Source organism: Pan troglodytes, chromosome X (assembly GCF_028858775.2).
Source record: "Pan troglodytes isolate AG18354 chromosome X, NHGRI_mPanTro3-v2.0_pri, whole genome shotgun sequence".
Lineage (NCBI taxonomy): Eukaryota > Metazoa > Chordata > Mammalia > Primates > Hominidae > Pan > Pan troglodytes.
In genome coordinates, this window is record NC_072421.2 from 129,270,664 (window position 1) to 129,277,550 (window position 6,887).

Here is a 6,887-nt window from a genome sequence, read left to right on the forward strand (position 1 = left end):
GCACAGCTAATTTTTTGTATTTTTAGTAGAGACGGGGTTTCACCATGTTAGCCAGGATGGTCTCGGTCTCCTGAACTCGTGATCTGCCTGCCTCAGCCTCCCAAAGTGCTGGGATTACAGGTGTGAGCCACCGCACCTGGCTTGTTTTCTTGTATTAGTAAACTAGGATGGTTTGATCCCAAAGAGTCAATAATTTGCTTTAACCCCTAATCAAAGAGGTGGAATATCTTTACTGATGTGGACACTGAGAATGGAATTCAGTCTTTTCAAGGACTTAAGAGGACTACCTGGTATAGCTGAAACATGTGGAGTCAATCTACTAGAGAATAGACCCTTTGCTCCTCCCCACTCTCTGACGTTGCAGAGGAAAGCTGAATGAACCTACTCATCTCTGCACTCCTGTCTCCTATGGGAATGTGACCTTGACTCTGGACAAAGAGTGTGCTCATGTGAAAGGTTAAGTGATGCACACATATTGCCCACCAAATAGTTAAACCAATTGACAATGCTTCCCACCTCACGGGAACTTGTCCAATTCTACAAATGTTCACACAAACTAGGTGTTATCAGTGGTTTCATGTTCAGTAACTTACTTAGGGATATTTTGAAGAGGTGGGGAATGGTTGAGACTTTGTCATACTGTAATTTACTTGAGTATTGGTGAATTTGAGAACCTCTGCCAATGGACTTTGTTGTTCCATGGCCTTTTTCTTCTGCGAAGTTTGTGCCTGGTTCCTTTTCTCTTTCCTTGCTGAATTGTTTCTCTTTAACTTTTCATCTTGGAATAGCTAATGATCTGTAATGGATGTCAATGGTTGAAGGGCAGTAAACACTGACAAACAATTGCTTGTAGTTTCCTGTTTTTGCTGTTATTTTTATTATGCCTGAAACAATGAAATTGTTTCCATCGGCAATCAGGCCTGTTAGCCTCTATTAAGTATAGCCAGGTGAGGTGAGCACAACATTCTTGAGCCTGAGGAATTCCTGAGCTGAGGCCACTGCTAGTGCCATCCACAGTTCTGTCTCAACACATTTGTCTACCCTACTTCAAACATACGACCTAGTCAAAATGCAGCTCCAAGGCAGGCACGCTAACCCATCTAGTTCAGGCCTTCTCTTTCGGTCTGTTTTAAGTGAGATCAGGAGATCAGCAATGACCTCTCACCTTCACAAGACATCTGGGATCATTAAGGGATGCTTTACCACATGTCTCCAAGACACTCCTGAGAGTTATTGACCCTTCTTGTCAATTATCTATTGCCTCTCAGCTCTGAATGCATTCTTCAATATATGCTCTAAAATAAATAGTGGGAATTTTCCCCCTGTACTCTGAGCTCCAACACTACTGCCAAATGGGGCTCATATCCCAGGCCCCAGTGTGCTAGAGGACTGTGTCCCAGACTGTCTGCCTCTACAACAAGGAGCAGGGGCAGGAGGCAAATCCTCTAGTTCTTCCTGTACTGGGAGGACACAAAAGCCCCACCTCCAGGACTTCCTATGCATGAATTTCCTGCCTGCTCCCCGGTCAGTTCTGGCCACTTCTACAACTATATCACACCTTTGTCCACAGATTCTAGAAGGTCTGAGAGATGAAGGCAAGGACATCACGCTTGAGGCCAGAAGCCGTCCCAACTTCCCCACAGGTGCAACCTTCCTTGACATCCTGGTTTTTTGGGAGGAATTGTTCATGGCTTGGATTTTCATCAACTGATTTCCTCACGATGGCAGTAGTGCTCCAGAAATGTCAACCAGCCCTGTCCCCAGGGCCTCTTCTCCCGCCCAACGAGTATGAAAAAACGCCAACAAAAGACAAAGGCACATGGAAACAAAACTGTTTCAATTCTTGCCCAGTTTGAGGAAACTTGTTCACACCACTGTGCTTTTGCTTTCTATTTCCATCTTAAATCAAAATGAGTCCTTAACCACCCCGCCCTGGTCAGGCTCTTCCCTTTTCCAGCATTAAATTTCCACCAGATCTTTGGCTTCACAGTTCAGCTCTTCTTCACTCAACATTAGTTCTTCAGCATTTTCTCAATTTATTAAGTTGACTTCTTAAAGTTGAACAAGACTCAGGATTCCAGGATGAAATGGGAGAAGAAAACGCCGTAAGTTCCAGGCCTGGAAAAGGTCATCTCTAGTCACCTGGCATCATGGTCCTTGACGCAGCTTTCTAGGTTACCAGGGAATCTTCCTCCATTTTGTGGGAGACACTAATCTTTTTGTTTGGTGGAAGGCTGTTATTTGGCCGAATTCCTGAGATTATTTTCTTGTAGCCTATATAGCTCTCATTGGTTTGACATGTCATATGTGACATACCAAATGTACCTTTATATTTATTTATTTATTTTCGAGACGGAGTCTTTCACTCTGTCTCCCAGGCTGCAGTGCAGTGGTGCAATCTCGGCTCACTGCAAACTCCACTTCCTGGGTCCAAGCGATTCTCATGCTTCAGCCTCCCAAGTAGCTGTGACTACAGGAATCCGCCACCACACCTGACTAATTTTTGTGTTTTTAGTAGAGATGGGGTTTTACCATGTTGGCCAGGCTGGTCTTGAACTCCTGACCTCAAGTGATCCTCCCACCTCAGCCTCCCAAAGTGCTGGATTTACAGGCATGAACCACTGGGCCTAGCCTGTTCTTAGGAAACTCTTAATGAAGAAATGTATTAAACAAAAAGGTGAGTTCTTATCTAAAACCAGTTTTCAGATGTAACTTTTCTTTGCACTTTGGTGTATCTATTTTTTCATACACTTAAAAACATATAGTTATTCAGTACATCTGTCATGTGACCAATTTGTCTTTGTAATTATCAATACACTTCTTACAATGCTAAATGTGGAAGTCCAAACACACACACACACACACAAACACACACACACTCCTTTTTCACTTATGTCATTACACTGAATTCACAGGTTTGCATTTTACTATTTTATTTTCCTTAACAAAACAATAGTCAATATACGTTCTTTAAAGTTTGTAAACTGAATCTCCTACATTATTTTCTTAGAGGAAACCAGTTTTAATATTTCTCCATACTTGATTCTAGATGTTTTAGTCAGGGAGGGCTGCCATAAAAGCATCATAGATTTTTAAACAAACTATATGTATTTCTTACAGTTCTGGAGGCTGGGAAGCCCAAGATCATGGTGGCAGCCAATTCAGTTCCTGGCTAGGGTCCTCTTCCAGGTGTGCAGATGGACATCTTCCTGTTGCTCACAAGGCAAAGTGAGAAACCTCTGTCCCTTCATCTCCTTATAGGGGCACTAATCATAATGCAGGCTCCACCCTTATGACCTCATCTAAACCTAACTACTTCCCAAAAGTCTCATTTCCAAATACCATCGCACTGTGGGTTAAGACTTTCACATATGAATTTCGAGGTAACACAAACTTTCAGTCCTTACTAGGTTTTCTTTTTTTTTTTCTTCCCTGTGTGTAAGCATTGTATTTATTATCTCTTGCTATGTAACAAATTACTTCAAACTTAATAGCTTAAAACGACATACATTTTTTTTATCTCAGTTTCTGTGAGTCAGGAGTCTGGGCATAGCTCAGGTAGGTACTCAGCTCAAGGCTGCGATCAAGGTGTCGGTTAGGGCTGGGGACTCATCTGAGGCTCAAGATCCTCTGGGAAGCTCATGTGGTTGTTGGCAGAATTCATTTTGTTGCAGCTATAGAACTCATAATTGCTTACTTCTTTGAGGCTAGCAAAAGAGAAGATCTCAGACCACCAGGCCCTCTTTTCCTGTCCTGATTAGATCAGGCCCCCCCAGGGTAATCTCCCTTTTGAGCCTCTATCATTTTTGCCATATAATATAAAGGAATCAGAGAAGTGATAATCTATCATATTCACAGGTCCCACTCATACTTAAGGAATTATACAGGGAGATGGAATCATCTTAGTATTCTGCCTATATACCACAAGGATGGATGGATGGATAGAGAGATAGATAGATACAGTTTTTAAAGATTTTAAGTCAAAATTATACATGAACACATTTTTCAACATTAGTTATTTGTACAATACTTTACAAACAACATTACGCCATCTCTGACATTCCTCCGAGATTGAAACACTTTTTTTTTTTTTTTTTAAGACGGAGTCTCACTCTATCACCCAGGCTGGAGTGCAGTGGTGCGATCTCGGCTCACTGCAAGCTCCGCCTCCCGGATTCACGCCATTCTTCTGCCTCAGCCTCCTGAGTAGCTGGGACTACAGGCACCCGCCACCACACCGGGCTAATTTTTTGTATTTTTAGTACATACGGGGTTTCACTGTGTTAGACAGGATGGTTTCGATCTTCTGACCTCATGATCTGCCTGCCTCGGCCTCCCAAAGTGCTGGGATTACAGGCGTGAGCCACCGCGCCCGGCTGATTGAAACACTTTTAACACTCTTAGCGAATAAGTTTTTACTAGCTTATGTATCCCTAAATAGAATGCCCATATTACCAATTTATAAACTAACCCATACATTCATAATATATACTCTTCCTTCTAGAAGAATATTTCACTTTCTTTGCCCTCACTACACTTCACTAATATCAATATTACTACTTCACTTAACATCCTTCCTTTCTTCCCATCCTCCCAATGTAGCTATAATTGCTTGTGTCAATGTTTAATGCATACAATACTATGACAATGTAAATATCTTGAGATGATCCATGTACTAAATTGTGTTTGCTTTTCTTTTTCTGGACATCTTTCCTCTAGTCTCTGTCCCCTAGAATAATTTACTAGTCATTTCATTTGATGGTCTGTGTACTCATAGTTCATTCAAACACACACATATTCAAGTTGACTAAAATATCTCTCAGGAGTCTCATTCATATTACGGATCTTGATCAATTTAATTTTCCTCGCAAAATTTATCTCAAAATTTTCTGACCTCCTCCAATGTGTCCATTTTCCCCTATGCCTGGTGCCCCAGCACTTTGGGAGGCCAAGGCGGGTGGATCACTTGAGGCCAGGAGTTCGAAACCAGCCTGGCCAACATGGTGAAACCCTGTCTCTCCTAAAAATACAAAAATTAGCTGGGTGTGGTGGCACGTGCCTGCAGTCCCAGCTACTCTGGAGGCTGAGGCAGCAGAATCGCTTGAACCCCTGGGAGGTGGAGGTTGCAGTGAGCCGAGATTGCACCACTGCACTCCAGCCTGGCGACAGAGCGAGACTCCATCTCAAAAAATAAAATAAAATAAAATAAAATAAGCCAGGCATGGTGGCACATGTCTGTAATCCCAGCTACTTGGGAAGCTGAGGTGGGAGGATTGCTTGAACCTGGGAGGCAGACGTTGCAGTGGGCCAAGATCACACCACTGCACTCCAGCCTGGGCGAGAGAGCAAGACTCTGTCTCAAAAAAAAAAAAGACTCTTACTATTGATGATACTTAATAATCTGGAATTGTATTTTTAAATATATTAAAACAATAAATGTTTCTTATCTTTTATAAAGCATCCTTTCATGTGAAAAATGTTTTTTAAAAAAGAGGCATGAGCACCCATTCATAAACAGTATGTGGTAGTACAGTAACTACTATTTGCACTTTGGTGTTTATCATCTCAGATCTCTCAATATGTAGAGGAAATCATACATTCCTTTAACCAATATTTATCTAGTTGCTGCCAAGTTCCGGGCACTGTTCTAAGCCTTGGGGATAAAAGAATACTAAATAGGATATTTAATTGAATAGAATCATTTAACTGAATAGAATTATTTAATATTTAACTTAATATAATTCAGTTATATTTATTTACTGTATCAGTTATAATATTTAACTGAAATAATTAATATGTAATTGAATATAATATTTAAGTGAATAGAATTATTTTAATTGTGCACACACACACATTTACACATACATGTCTTTATATATATACCTCTATATTTGTAAAATTGTATATAACTTAATGTGCATGCATATATACATAGTACATATAAATATATATATATAACAGGTATGTGTGCATAGATATAGGAATATGTTCAAATATTGGTGCATATATTTATAAACTAACACAGTATATACATAAACACAATGTGTGTAGGTAATTGGAACGTCATAAACACTAGTAAAATTGAGTATCTTTTCATTTATTTAATAAACAGCTGGAGTTCTTCTTTTGTAAATTGCCTGTTTAATTCCTTTACCAATTTTGCCGTTGGTTTAAATACGACAGAAACAGAAAGTTTTAAATTTTTTAGTCACAGGACGCTTACACGCAAACACACATACAAAAAATCATCTTCAACTACTCTATGAGGTCAAATGCTAACTGAGTGAGGAAAGTAGAAGAGGGCGCCAGAATGTTTCTCCATTATGCAATGAATCCCAAGTAATTCTAGACATTCTCCACCAACTTGGGAACAAGAAGTATGGGTTGTCAGGCTTACCAGGTATCCTCATCTGGAGCTTTTTATGAAGAAGTAACAGAGAAGAACAATTGTTATGTATGAGGAGAATCACTAGACTTCAAGGAGTTCAGCATCCTCTGGGAGAACAAATAAAGAGATGAGCACTCCTCCCTTCTTCCCCACCAACCCCACCAAGAGACCTGAGATGACGGCAAAGCTCTATTAGGGGACAGGCCTTGGCTATAGGCGTAACATTTTTTGGCCTCTTAGTGTATGCCTCTGCTCTCTAAGCAGGAGATTTGGCCTTTTTTGGCTCGGCGGGATGGCTCCCAATGCTTCTTCATTTCCCTCCTTGCTCTAAGGCAATGGGGTCCAGACTTTTGCTGTGTATGAGATCCCCCAGCAAGCACAAATGCTGTTATAAGGTATCTCCTCAAATTAGCCTATTTTATGAGTTGTGATGCTGCTATCACAAGGAGCTCAGGTTCTATGGCTCCAGAACAAGGTGAATTGGCCTGAACCATCTTCT